The sequence below is a fragment of the Thunnus thynnus genome, chromosome 12 (genome assembly GCF_963924715.1).
Source record: "Thunnus thynnus chromosome 12, fThuThy2.1, whole genome shotgun sequence".
NCBI lineage: Eukaryota > Metazoa > Chordata > Actinopteri > Scombriformes > Scombridae > Thunnus > Thunnus thynnus.
The window spans coordinates 12,859,444-12,874,500 of NC_089528.1; positions in this window are offsets into that span (position 1 = coordinate 12,859,444).

Sequence of the window (15,057 nt, forward strand, 5' to 3'; positions counted from 1 at the left end):
CTAACCAAGTGGTTTTTGAAATTCAGGGCAATTGAGGGCAGACCACACCATAAAACATCATTATTTTGAACAGGGATTTGTAATGGTTTTGGAAAGCGGTTTATTATAAAATGGTCGTTCTTCTGGTCCCCATCCGTCCTATAGAGGATGCTGAAAACACTCATATGTTGTTGTGGGAGTTATTGGAAGTAGACCTGTTCTTTTGTTTCAGTATGAGGATGTGTTGAAAAGTTAACACCAACTCATTCTTCAGAGACATCAGCATCGATATTTTGTAATCTCTTCCAAGGCCAGACTGAAAGTCTTACACAACAGAACCTCGAACATAATAGGCTGTAAATGTCACAGCAAAACCAAACATCTTATGGGAATTGTGGATTTTAATTACAAACTTTTCAAACTATTTTAGCACATTTCATTTTCAAAGGAAATGAAGAAGGGCATTGCAAAAATGATTTAGATGTATTGATTGGCTCAGCTGTCAACTCATTTGAGATCAAACAGTGACAGATGTGTATCCCATCCACGTCTCAGGAGCAGTGACACAGTTAGAAAGGGGTGCAACCGCTGAACATTAAAAGCAAATTAATCATGATCCCAACTAAAACAATCACCGATATTAAGAATGAGTATTATTTATTTTGGAGATTTCATTTATATGAGAAAATTCAGGTGAGACGGTCAATCCACAATGGGAACTGTCCATGGAGTAAACTGAGTTGATGTGTTTACCCACCACAACAAACAAACCACAAAGCCAGCCATCTCATTACTGATCCAGATTTGTTGGGATCCACGACAGATAGTGTGGGTATCACCAGGATAAACACTTCCATCTCACTGTATAAAATACTGTCAATTATTTTGATAAGCGACATGGGCACATGGCAATTACTGGATTAGTGTCAGCTCCAGCATGCTTCTCTCTGTCTTGCCCAGTTGTTGATATGGTTCCTGCAGATGCTACCAGCAGTAGACAACACTGACATGCATGAGATTCCAATCAAACACTTTATGGAGATTTATTCAGCCTATATTACATCTATTTGACTGTAGTATAGATGTCAGGAATGTGTGTGTGTGTTTGTTGGCTGTTGGTATGTCTCGAGCAGACTGTCTTTAAACATGAATAAATAATGTGTGCAGCCTGTCATATGAAATGTGCAAGGAGGAGCTGAGAGTGAGCAAGGTCAACCTTTCAATCTTCCACTTCTTTAACACTGACAGAGCTCATGTGGTGAAACCCTGCCCCTGATGGGAGGAGACACCATTTAGCAGGATATTTTACTTCTCTCGCTTAACTGCTCATCTGTGTGTCTTCGTTTCCATATTACAGGATGTTGTTCATCTCGTCCATTCACTGTTAGCTTCTCACTGTCTGTTTTGACCAGTTCAATCACCTGCAGGTTGAGGTTAACACAGAATAAGACATTAACCCGAAATCCAGCAACAGTTTCTGGAGACGTAGGATGTGTGAAATTGAATTTGCTGACAAATAATTGAGGCATATGATTCCCTTCTACCATTCAGTCCTCATTAGCAACAGTGGAAGGTTTAATTTTCACTTTTAGATCTGCTACCTTAGATCTGAATCATTAATTCTAGCATTTTATATATTTTGGTGTGTGGTTTTGGATATAAATTGAAATTATGACCTATTTTTACATCTGATTTTGCATTTTTGTCACTGTGAATGCACAGCTGAAAGAATATGGTAAAAAAAGATCTCATTGGTCACCTGATGCACTGGGATTTTTCTCCCCAGAGGCAGCAGGCAAATGTGATGTGACCACGCCATGATTTATGGAAGGATCATGACCACAATTATATTTACCACGAATAACGTTCTTCTATCACGCTTCTGTCCCAAATGAGGCTCCTGAAAGAGCTATAAAACTGTCAAACATACCCTGATTTATGCTGAAATTCCGTTTTACCCGCTCCCGGCCATGTGGTTAGCTACAGAAGTGTGTGTCAGCTTTTGTGTTTTTTTTTTCTCGTGTGTGTGTGTGCAAAGCAGCCACCTCCACAGATTTGTTAAGGGTCCAATTATGATGATGATTTGTTCCTTACAATGGCTTTACTTGGATGACCTAATTTCCTCGTTGAGTGTGGGGGGAAGAAAAAAAAAATACTACTCATTTTTTCTTATCCTTCTTTTCACTCCTTCTTCCTTTTTCTTTCTTCTTCTCCTTCTTCTTCTGCTGCCATGACGCTGCATTCATCCGTACGGTGACAAAACATTGCTGTCATGCATTCCAGCAGTGACAGCGTGACACGGCCCCTTAAACCCTTTTCACTCCCTCTACCACACACACATGCATGCACAGAAACATGCACACACATCCTGCATGCCTTGTGGAAGAGTGATCTCGCCAGTGTAAAGGAACGCTTTTGCATAATGACATTTCAAGGCTACACACAGACACATTCAGTGACAATTCCCTGACAGAGCTGAGTGACAGTAGCCTAGGACAAACATTTGAAATGTGTCATATTTTTCCTTGTGGCCCTTATTACTTTGTTGGACTCTCTTGACTAAAACCTGCAGGTTTTATTTTCAAAAGGAAGTACTGACCTCTTCCTAGTCTTTCACTGATTTTGAGAAGAGCTCTTCTTTCATTTGATTTCCCTCCTCTTTCGACCTCAAGACTCTCACCCCTCACCCTACTTGGCCTGGATGGGTCAACTATTCACTTTATCTGTCTTGGTCAGCTAACCAGCCGCAGTCTTTCTCTCCCTTCCAAATACACTCTCACAGGTACTGTATAGCTCCTGTCTAAGAAAATAGAGGACAGTTACAAAGTAGAAATAGATCTTGGATAAGCGCAACAGGCAGTGCAGCAGGAGTGTGTGCAAGTGTGTGAGTTGCATGCATGTGCCATTGGTGGTGATTGCTTGTTTGACAAGGGCCAGAGGTGATGACAGGGTCGTCTGCCTTGCCAGGAACTCCCCCCCTGTAGCCACCACTCTCTATATACACACACACCCTTAGCCTATTCAAAGCCACTCACTCATGTGGTAATGTCTCTATTGTGACAGCCTGAACGCTTTACGGGCAACAGCTTGGTGCTGGCATTTGGGCAGAGGCATGTGTGTGTATATATGTGTGTGTGTGTGTGTGCCTGTGTCTGGCTCATCCGCTGTGGAATCCGCCCATCTAGAGCTCAAAGCCTTGAGACCTCGAAACCGGTGACAGGCAAGCAGAGAATTGCAGGACAGCGGATGGGAAGCAGAAACATTTTCAGGCACGAAGATTAAAGGACAAGACTGCACACAAACACACATACACACACACACACACATCATTCCACTTCATTCCACTCTTACTTTCCTACTGCCACCGTCTCAGTTAAGCAGGCAGAGCGATTCGTCATGTCAGAGAGCCCTGGTGCTGCTATACAACAAAAGGTGAAAGGGAGTGTGGGAAAGGGCTGGTGCACAAAGCCCTCCCTGCCCCCGCCTGTCTCCCTGTCTAGGATGCATACGCAGGCCGATAGCCCCTTCAGCATCCCCCACCCTGTAGTCTCCTGGGCCCCCATCTGCAAAAAGCACACCCAATCTCCATAGACCTAGACATTTACTTTCATATCCCAAGCTAACTTGTTCATTTTATGGTGCAGGGTATCATAGCTCAGGGCATTAACACCACCAAGAGTGAGGTTAAGATTTTTTTTTTTGTTCAATTTTAAAATGTATGAGTTCATAGATAGTGTGCAGAAAATATCTCAAACATCAGGTCTCTAGAGCTTCAAAAAAAACCTTTAGCTCAGTCCAGACAGCCATTCAGCCAGAGAAATAGAGGGAGGAAGAGACAGAAGGACAGAGGGAGAGAGAAAGAGATAAAAACAGCTATTCAAGGAGGAAAATCTGCCAGTCCCTGCCAGCTCTAAGAAAGCGGGAAAGAGAAGGAGGATCTCCTTGAGACTGACGCCAGCTATGCAGACAGAGAAGCAAACACAAACAGACAGACAAACAGACAGATAGAAAGGCCGAGAAACGAGGATATTCACACTGTTCCAAGTGTCTTCTCATCTGAGCCGTGTTTGTGTACCTGATTTTCCCTGGTTGCTAGAGACCAAAATGCTAGAGACACACACACATAAACACACGGACTAACTGCTGACTCGTAGGAAAAATGAATGTTGTCTGGCATATAGCTTAGCCCAGACGAAGAATATTTACCGTAAGTCTGCTGGGGAAGAGCAGTCAGTGTCTTACTGTCTCAATCGTGTCCTTCTCAAACAGAGGAATGATTTAACAATCAATGAAAACTGACCTTGCCTTCCTGTATCACATTCCCTCCGGAGCTGACCTATTAGCCGATGATGAGAAAAAATGCAGATTCACCAGGGGAGGTGAGGTAAACAGCAATTTAAATAACATCTGGGAAACAAAACAAGGTCATTTGCAGAATAATTTTCCATCAATGAGAAAATACTAAATATCTATTTTTATGTCCCACACAAAATTATCTCGAATCTAATCAAAACAAATGGGAGCAAGTCGAGACATTTATGTTATTTGCTTCAGACAGTGTCACATCATATCAAAGGCGATGAAAGAGAAGGGGGGTGGATGGATAAAAGAGGGATGGAGTCATCATGACGAACTGGAGTTTGCCCAAATAGTGACAGTCTGTTGGCAGAGAGAGTAGGGAGAGATGGCCAATTCAGAGCTCAATCATTTCCTGCTTGCTTAGAGCTTTATATCGATAGGCTGGTGGAGATCAAGGAGAATATTAATAGGGATCTAGGCTTCACAGTTGTACATATGGACCACACAGAATTGTTGTCATCAGGTCTCTGATTTTATGAGGATCTGTAGTTGCTGATGCCTCAGAGACAGTTAATCCTTGGTCCAATAGTTTTCCAAAACTATGCAGGACATGGACAGAAGTGTATGACAGCTGCTGAGGGAAAATCTCACCTCGAACGGGCATTATTTTCTTGAACAGGAACATTTTAGATTTAAAACAATAGGCCTTTTTCACAGAAGACATTTTGACATCTCACAGTCGTAAAAGCACAGGTACGAATAATAAAATTCATGATGGCTGAATTCCATGTAGCTGCTTCAGTTTTATAGTCCTGCTATTGTGCATGCTGGCTCATGTCATGGCTTACTGGAACACTTGAAAGAACAAAGCCATCATTAATGTTATTAGTAACACATGTACTTTTCCTACCATGACAGGTCAAAATGACTGCTGTGACAAAGTCTTATGTTTTCCAAAATCACTCCCTATTAACTATGTAGAGCAATGCTTTGCATATGTGAAAATGACCGAATTACTATTATGACCCTCCCCTGTCAGAGAGGATGCAAAATGAGGAGCGTTCATAAATGAACTGAAATCCCAATTTACTGCTCATTGTAGAGTAAATTATTGAGTGTCTTTTATATAGGTAGAGTAGTGAATGAGTGAATGAGAGAGGTCATGCTTTATTGTTGATGTCATCAAGACAGAGATCCATAGTACCTGTCTAATGGACAGATAATTTAAACACATATTGAAACATATTTGGAGCTCTCAAATCACATTTCTCAATGTGATTCAGTGTGATAAAGCTGTCACCTATAAAACTGAAGGGATGAGCAGGTTGTTCATAGACTTAAATATAGTAAATACAGAATTCTCAGGGGTTAAACAGATCATTTGTATTGAAGTAAATCTAGGCCCAACAATATTCAATAAAAGTTACAGGTTAGTAGGAAGAATGTTTTTTATATTATTGATTGAATAATACCTACAAAAAAGAATACAAAGTGAAAAGGTGAAAAAAGTAAAATATAGAAGTAACATCCATGACAGCAAAAAGGTTGAGGCTTGAGACTGAGGGCATTTTCAAACCGGCGTAATTTAGTCCATTTGAGTTGAGTTGAGTCTGGCTCATTTTCCCCCTTGGTAAGATTTGAACACAGCAATCGTACTTGGGTGCAGATCAAAACAACTGCACCAAGACCCTTTAGAGGAAATGATCTCAGCCTGGTCACGAACAAATTCTGGAGAGGTTAGTTTGTGTTAGGAACGTCACTTGACCACAATCTGACCCAACTACAAAGTGTACTCTGCAAGTTTGGGCTAAATGGGAACCATTTGTGACTGGGTTTGCTTTGCATACTGGGATGTAGATGAGTAAAATCAACAGTTGCTAGCAGCTAGCCAGAGAAAATAATCAAGGTCCGACCTGGACTAGCATCAAACTACATTGTCTTGATTGACATTTGGACAGCCCCAGACAAATCTGACCAATGAGTAGATTGAACATTCCCTTTAATTTTTTTTTTGTGTGTGTGTGTGGAAAGAAACAGAACCAAGGTGGAAAAAACGCAACAAGTTTACTAACTTGTCCACCGATCTGGACTAGAGCAAACTAACTATAAGTTTGAAAACGCCCTCAGACTGGTCACAGACAATATATGGTCTGAGAGCGGGAAGCAGGCTGAAGGTTTAAGATGAATGGAGTGGCAAACAGTTTCCACAAGTGAGGAGTAACTAAATGTATCTCCGTGGTGTCTTTCAGTCATTAAAGTTGCATTACTGTAAGTGCACGTTTGTCCACTGAAGGGCAGCAAGTAGCAAGAGTAGTAAGCTTCAGAAAATAATTGCATTTACAGGTACACAGGCAGCCAAATTTCCAGCTGTACCAGCTTAATTCAATAAAGTGAACTGCAGGTGTGGAGGAGCTCTGTCTACTGGCAAATATCTGTTTGAGTCTGGCAAACCAAAACAATGACCTCAAACTGTCTGAAAGCTGCAATAATTTGCAGAAACCCAGTTACATTACGTAAGAATTGATTAATTGCTGAATTTTTAAAATACTGCTTGACCGTAAATAAGCTCTTTCTAAGGAGATGTGGATTCTTCTTTCACCTTCTCTTCACACACACACAAACACAATTATGTACGCTGGAGCAGATACACATATTGGTGTGATTTGTCACCATCTCTCCTGGCACGGACAGGCCTGCACTAATGGACAGACACTCTTTGTGTGCTAAACAAATTAGCTCCATTACTAAGAGACAGACAGCAAGGGTGAGAGAGGCAGAGAGAGAGAGAGAGAACCAAAGGTCCAAGATAAGGGATACAGAGGGAGATAAATGTAGTGAAAGGTAAACATAAAAAGGAAAGGGAGCAGGAAAGAGATTTATGCATGGTATACAATGAATAAGAGAGAAGCTGTCTTATCAAACACAATTTTGTGTGAGTGTGTGTGAGAGTGTTTATGTGTGAGCCGGGCTAGACATTTAAGCGCTTCAAGCCCTCGTGAGAGAGGGTAAATGTGCATTATCGTCCATCCATCACTCACTCATTACTCATTCACTTACTTACCCTCAGACACACACATACACACACGCGCGGAGCACATACATGAATGCTGATACGCCTTAATACGTGCACTTAACACCAGACTGGATGTGAGCGAGACGCATTTATCTCAATGCAACTGTGTGAAAATGATGCTGAGTGCATCTGTGAATGTGTGTGTGTGTGTAGGGGAGAATGTGATCCGCCAGGTTTCAAGTCAAAGCAATTCTCTGTCAAATGATTGGTTCATAATCTGATTGACAGGCAGACTCCCTTCTCTCCTCTGTCCTCTCCTCTCTTTCTCATCGTTTATCATCCATTTCATTCTTTCTTATTATCCCCCCCTCTGCTGTATACATTCCTCTGTTCTTTTCACACCCTCTCACCTCTTGTTTGTCCTGCCCTCCCCCTTTGCTCCTCTCTCATCCTCCCTCCATCCTATCTCACTCTTGATGCTATAAACACATCATTCTGTCTGCACTGTGATCACATTACCTGTGGTAACGCCGCTCATAACCACAGCCCCCCACCATCTGAAAGTGCATGTGAGTGCGCAAGTTCCTCTGTATAAACACGTATAAAATGTTCTCAGTATGGCCAAAGTGAGTGGAAACAGAAGCACAATAACTTTCCTCTTGGTGATGGTGACGCTGTGGTGGTCTTGAATGTTTTCTCTGGAATTACAACAGTCACATAGAGTTGTGTGAAGTGGTGGAGTGATGCTTTTCACTGCTGACAGGCTGTATCAGTTCAGAGTTATCATCTAGACCACCCAGGGAAAATGCAGTCTTAGGCATTGTTTCAAAGGGCTGCTAGAAATGCTCATGTGGAATTATCGCTGGCTTTCTGAAAGCCCTGCATTCAGCTTAATCTACTGGTGATATTCTTCAAACCTGAAAGACACCATTTATTTAAAAAAAAACTTTACATTTGAAGGTGTGTAAAAATAACCCATCCAGGAGCATCATGATTGAAATACCCCTGGTTCGAGTCCTGCCTAGTATTTCATGTCAGTTCTGTACTGTTCTCTATCTAATAAAGACTAAACATGCTCAAGAAATCCATGAATTGGGTATAAGAAGCAGGGTAGACAGTGGACAGGTCACGGCTTTATCACAAGGCAAACATATTCACACTCACACCTGAGTTGCCATGTCATCAATGAGGTTCCTAACTAACTAACTCCATGTTGCTCTAGGGATGGCAGTGGTCAGTAAGTTAGTCCACCATGTTGGTCCAGATTGAATATCTCAACAAGTATGAGCTGGATCAACACAATATTTGGGCATTTGTGGTCTTGAGTGAAATGTTGGATGTGGATGTTGGATGGATTGTCATGAAATTTGATACAGAAATTCAAATCCCCTTCAGAATAAATTGTAATCACATTGGTGATATCTTAACTTTTCATTGTACCATCATCAAGTCAAAATTTTAATGTGTTCAATACTTCAGTTTATTACTAAATACCTGCAAAACTAATGACATCTCCCATCAGCCTTACAGTAGCTGTACTTTGTAGCTGTTGTTGGAGCTGGAGCACCTGCAGGAAACATATGTAAGAATGGGAAGTACAAATCACAGAAAGGCCCCATGACTGATTCAAATCCAGAACCCTTTTGTCATAAGGCAGGCTTAACAACTAATCCACCATATCATCCTAAAATAAAAATGAGAGGGTTAATAAATTATATGACACCCGCGAGCTTGTTCAGGCAGCCCAACTTGAGCTGCTGTTCCACTCACATACAACACTCCCCTCACTGTAGCCTAACATATATCAAGCGCATCCTTATAATCATGGCAGCATATTTAAGCTGTCAGTGCTCTGCTCAGACTTTACTGCATGCCTGCTGCTACACCGCTCGCTTGTTATTTGCTGCCATTGATAATGCTGCCATTCATATAGCATTTCAAAAGCCCCACCTCCACCCCAGCATCCACCTGTAAGCTCTGAGTCTATCTTCCCGGGATTGGGGGGAGGTTAGTAGCATCACTCCCCACTCCCCACTGTGTGAGATTTCCTTGTGGGGAGTGACGATGTCAGAGCCTAGATGCCAAACACTAATACTGTACATATTCTGCATTTAAAAAATAATTTACTCTATGTAAGTTGGCTGACAGAACTGTGATAAAGATGGCAATGATGATAATAATCATAATAACCCTAAACTTCATTTATATGGCACTTGGCTAAACGGAAAAAGTACTTTCAAATAAGCATTCCTAAAGCTGTACTCCAGCAATTAATTACTGCACTTCCATAAAGTTAGAGGCCTCATAAAGAACAGATAAAAAAGTCAAATTTGAAACAGCAGATAACCTCACTTTTGAAAAACTCAGGCTGACCCTGCTTTTCTTCATCAGGGGTCATTTTCTCAGATTTAACAAAGCTCTCACCAGAGCCACAGAGGACAAACATTTGACTTATCTTGGTTTATATGAATAATACATAATACATTATAAGGAACAAAACAAAAATTTGTGTGGGTATGCAACTGACAAAAACATCATCATACGTGTTTATACCAATCCATTTCCCACGATCAAAAAAATTACACAATCAATGACCGGAAAAGGAATAGGCTGAGGCCCAAGGCTTATTTTTGCCTATCCTATACAATCCATAAAATAACCCAGAATATTAGCAGCATGAAATACAGAAAAAGAGAAAATTTACTCTAAATTGTAATCCTAATGATTTTACATCTTTATCATTGTACGCCTTAATCCTTTATTATTTTACATTTTAAGGCTTTTTTGAAACTCAACAGAGTTACACAATTTTAACTCATCACTAAGACCCTTCCGTAGTTTGACTCCCAAAACTGAAACACATCTGTATTTTACATTGGTTCTCACTTTACATATGTCAAAGATACACAATCATCGTAGATTATAATTTCCTTCTCTTAACTTAAAAAATTGTTGAATACAAATAGGAAGGCTTTTATTCCTAACTTGAAAAAGTTATTCCAATGTTTTTAAATACACAATATCTAAAAATTTTAACATGCAGGACCCTATAAATAATGGATTAGTGGATTCACGGTATATGCAGGTGTGAAACTGACTGTGGAGGTCAGAATAAGTTGAGCCTCTGCACCTATAAGGTCGAGGCCACTGTACCCTCATCAGATAGAGAGTGATCGATCTGATAGTCCTTAATTAGAATTGGGCTTCCTTACTTCTGGCCTATCAACCTCTAACCTTTGTGTGGATGCATTTACAGTATAGAGACAGCAGCCAGGTGAGAAAGTAATCTGCAAGGCAATGCTCACAAAATTTAAATTTAGTCTTGAGGAAGAAAAAGGAAAAGACTTTACCAGAGTTGTCTTTGACATTATCACGGAGATTTAATGATATGCTATAGGCCTCATTTAAACTCTTAGCAGCTGCTTAGGATCTATAGTGCCATGTCACTCAACAATCAATATCTCTCTCACACACACAGGCATACACACACCCTGGGGGGAATCTCTCTTATCGGGAAACATCAGATCAAGCAGATACACTTGAATGGCTATTGGGGCCAGATTGACTCACTGTGAGGGGACTCACGATCAATGTTTTTGCTTGCAAGCCAAACTCATCCTGTGTGTTTGAGTGTGTGTGACCAGGGAGTGTTTGCCTGCCCAACCAGCTGTCAGCTCATTCACGGCATATTAATATTAAGATGGTGTTGAGGATCAGAGGACAGACCCGCAAGCCCCAGAACAGGCCGAGTGCGTCCATGGACTCGCCTGACAAGAGAGGCCCCTGGACGAGCTCTCCCGCTGGGCTTGGGAGACAAAGACAAGTGCCTGTGTTTCCAAACATGGGCCCCATTCACCACCCAGGGGTCAGGAACTTAGAATAATCTAGCTCAAACAGGAGGACATGCTTTCTCATGCACACATACACAAACACACACACATTTAGGGATTAAGGCTTTGATATGACCCTGCTTAACCCAATGGAGGAACGAATGGCGGGGTGTCACAGGGGGAAAAAAGAGCTGTAGGAAAACAGGGATAAGCAGGAGAGAAAGTTTAAACGGGGGGGGGGGGGGGCGGGGGGGGGGTCTACGTGGGTAGAAAGACAAAAAAGTGGTGGTGGTGTGGATGGTGAAAAAGTGCAATCATGGGATGTGCTTGACAGACAGATAGCTAGTGCATGCCTGCTAAAAGGAAAAGCAAGAGGGTGAGATATGGACTGAATGGACTGTATGATCAAAGCTGACAAATAATAAAGAGCGAGATAAAGAGAAGAGAGAGACCTTGCTGCAGTGAGTCATCTTGAATGAGCTTGGTGGTCTAAAAGGACACATGCTCTTTGATCCTCTCCTAATAATGTTTCTCAAGCACAGCCTCATCTGAAATGCCACCACCAAAGGGAGACAAATGACTGACGAGCAGACACGAAAATCAATCCGTGGGTTTGCTACCTGCTTGCGAAAAGACAGGAACCCTTTTTTAAAGCACAATATCAAACTAGTAGCCCTTGTTTAAGCACTGTAGTGTCTAGAATGGGAAGTCTAAATTATTCAAAGCCAGCTGACATTTTATCTCTGTAGCGTCACAACTTACTCTATTGCCATGAAGAGTAAAATAATGTCAGCTATAGCCTAGGGGTCGCAGTAGTTGTATTTTTGCCACACTAGTCTACTGGGCTAAATTTGGATGACTCTCTCAGCCTGTCAAGCTCATGCTCCCTGTTCACTTACTGCATGGAAAGTACGCCATCTAGTGCATCGGTGTGAAGGTTCACAAAGGAAACTGAAAATAGAAAGTAGGAAGATCAGAGGAGTAGAATGTTAGGTGCATTATCATTTTGGACTCTGACAGTAAGCACGAAACTGTCAAATTCACATTTTAAATCCCTTTCATTTTGAGTAGAGCAGCTGTACAAAGTGTCTGTTGATGACAATCCATAATGTAGTCTAAATTTTATGTCTCATCTTTGGGAAATGGAGAGAATTTTAAAAAATGGAGCAACCTCGGCAGAGAATATATCAAGATTTACTCCAGATCCGAATTTCCCAAGTAGGAAACATAAAGAGAAGAATGATAGAATTGGATATATGTCTTGATATAAGTTCATTTATATGTTTTCAAGCAGCACATTCAAACAAAAATGTGTATTGTGATCATGGCCAGATTAATTTATTAGGGAGCTCCGGGGGAAGATGTTGAAGATGTTGATGTTTTGCCCCTATTGAATCCCTCCCACCCCTTGTGCATTGTGGGTCACCACCAAGTTTCTATAAGTACAGCACACACGAAGAGGCCAAACCAATAATACCTGGCCCAAAGCTTTGTTTGTGTCCGATTGAGGCAATTTGATTTACATAACCCACGTTTATTATGGAATATGCAATATGCACCAGATGAGCATAATATAAGCTGCAACAATAGAGGTATTAAAACTAGATTTTGGCACAGGGGTGATCTACAAGGCAAGATTAAGAAAAAATGCAGGGCCTGCCTTAGTGTAAATTCTCAAACAACAAACAAAAATGAAATACCAAAAACAGCTGACAAGCAGTAAACCTGGGATTTTGAGACCCCTGTTTCTTGGGCCTTTGGTAAACCAGCCTGGGATGATACCATGGGAAAACATTTGGGATATAAAACTCAAATTTAGATGTTTTTTTTTTGTGTGGTATATCAATCTCCTCTATTATACCATTTAAAGTTTGAATACACTATAAATTTAATTAACTGCAACAAACATCCACATATTCCAAAATAATTGTAAGCTCAATCCCCAGTAATAGAACAAAATAGAAGCACAAAAGAAGAAAGTGCCCATCACCTCCTACTAATCGGCCCATTTTACCAAATCTAAGGAGAGGAGTAGACAATTTGCTGTCTATAATGGCATTGGCCAAAAGAGACAAGTTACTGAGGCGGTGAAAACCCACTCCATCTGAAATGATCGTGCTGGATCAGCTGTGGCATTGCGCGTCTCCCAACCGTGAAGAACTGCGGGGCGAGCGCCGCTATAATTAAAGCGCTTATTGATTAGACTTTACGCGCTCCTGCGTCCTCTGGACCGTGAGCCGGAGGCGCGGGGCGGGTCAGTCCCTCTCACAGACATTCAAATCGCCTCAGAGCCACCAGAGCAATGTCTATGCTAATGTCTATGGTAATATAGCCCCCGGTTTAAGTCGATTATTGACGCTCTTCCTAAATGGACGGTTGATCCACAATTGAAGTTTTGTGTGCAGGGGTCAATAGCACCGAGATTGATACCGGGGCAGGAGGTCAGTTTCATTTCAACTCCACGGCTTCAGGAAATGAATTGGAAATGACATAGTTAATTGAAATATTAATTGGAAAGTAAATGACACTTTTAAAATCCAAGTGGGATTTCTATTCATCCCCTGGTATTAAACAGAAATATACGAGATCCATGTATAGGGGCTCTGGGGAATGGGTCAGAGACCCTCATTTGTTGAAGATCAACCTCACTCTGGTTTTACCTCGGCATCTGTGTCTTTTTTGTATGTTTGCACAAGCAATTTGTGTGTGTGTGTGTATATGTGCGTGTGAGGAGAAGGGAGACACAATGAAAAGAGTCCATCCTGCAGGTAAAATAAAAGAGCGAGGCACAAGAAGAAAACTGGCCATACCTTGCCAGTTGAAACAGAGAATAACAATGGTTGATGGTTGATGGACCTCTGGTGGGTGCTGGTGCTGGGGGCCACGCAGAACATCATGCAATCAGTCTGAGAAAGGTCAGTGTATTGATCGGTGTGTATGGCTCCACTGTTACATTGCTATCAAAAACATCTTTGCTCTTCCCAACACTTCTCTCTTAAAATGACCTGAAGCGCACTACTCTTTACAACAGTCCATCCCCAGGCAGCCGTTTGGCCTGTCACGCTGCGGCACCAGCGTCTATCAGACTCAAACCCAGACACATAGCTCTTTGTTACAGCATTCCTGGCCTTTAGGAAAGTTTTCTGGCTTACTTGAGATGAACTTATCAGTGTGTGTACACAGACAGAAAGGAGAGGGAGGGAGTTAATCAGACTGTCTGATCATGATAATTCCGCAAAAAAAGAAAAAAAGAAAATCTCATATCTTGATCTTCCAAAATGAATGAATAAAATTCCTCAGTGTTGGATAAAGGATAAAATTAAACCTTGATATGTCTGGAGCTGATTCTTTATTAAACAGAGAGAGCAGACACAGCCAAATATATTCATCAGATGAGACACTCCTTTAATTACTGCTTTCATTTGCGACATGACACTCACATTGTGTCTTCACCTGTAGGTGCGTGTGTGTTTGTTCTGAGCTGTGCACCAACCAGTGATGTGTTTCATATAAGGAAACATTCCCTTCTCCCTCAGTCTGATCCTCAAAGCCTCATATCTACTGCAATAGACTTGCACAAAAGAGCACACGGAGGACACAACCACGATTTGGGTCGTGTGAATCATGCATGAGGGGGCGTGAGTGTGTGCATATTGCGCTCAGAAAGTTGTGGTTTGAGGCAGAGGAGTTTGGTTGCTTTATGCTCTCTCTCTGTGCATGGCGATAAGGTGGGGTTGTGTGTATGTTCTCGTATCCACGTATAGGAGCTTGACAATGTGCTTCTCATTCCCATTTGTGGTCGATATCGGATGAGGATATGAGAGTCAGTATTGATTGTAATTTCCTGCGATGCTACGTTCCACTCTCTTGCTTTATCAGGAGACTAATTCCTATCAGCTACGCTGTCGGCCAACCAACAGCCCTGGCTGCTGCCCA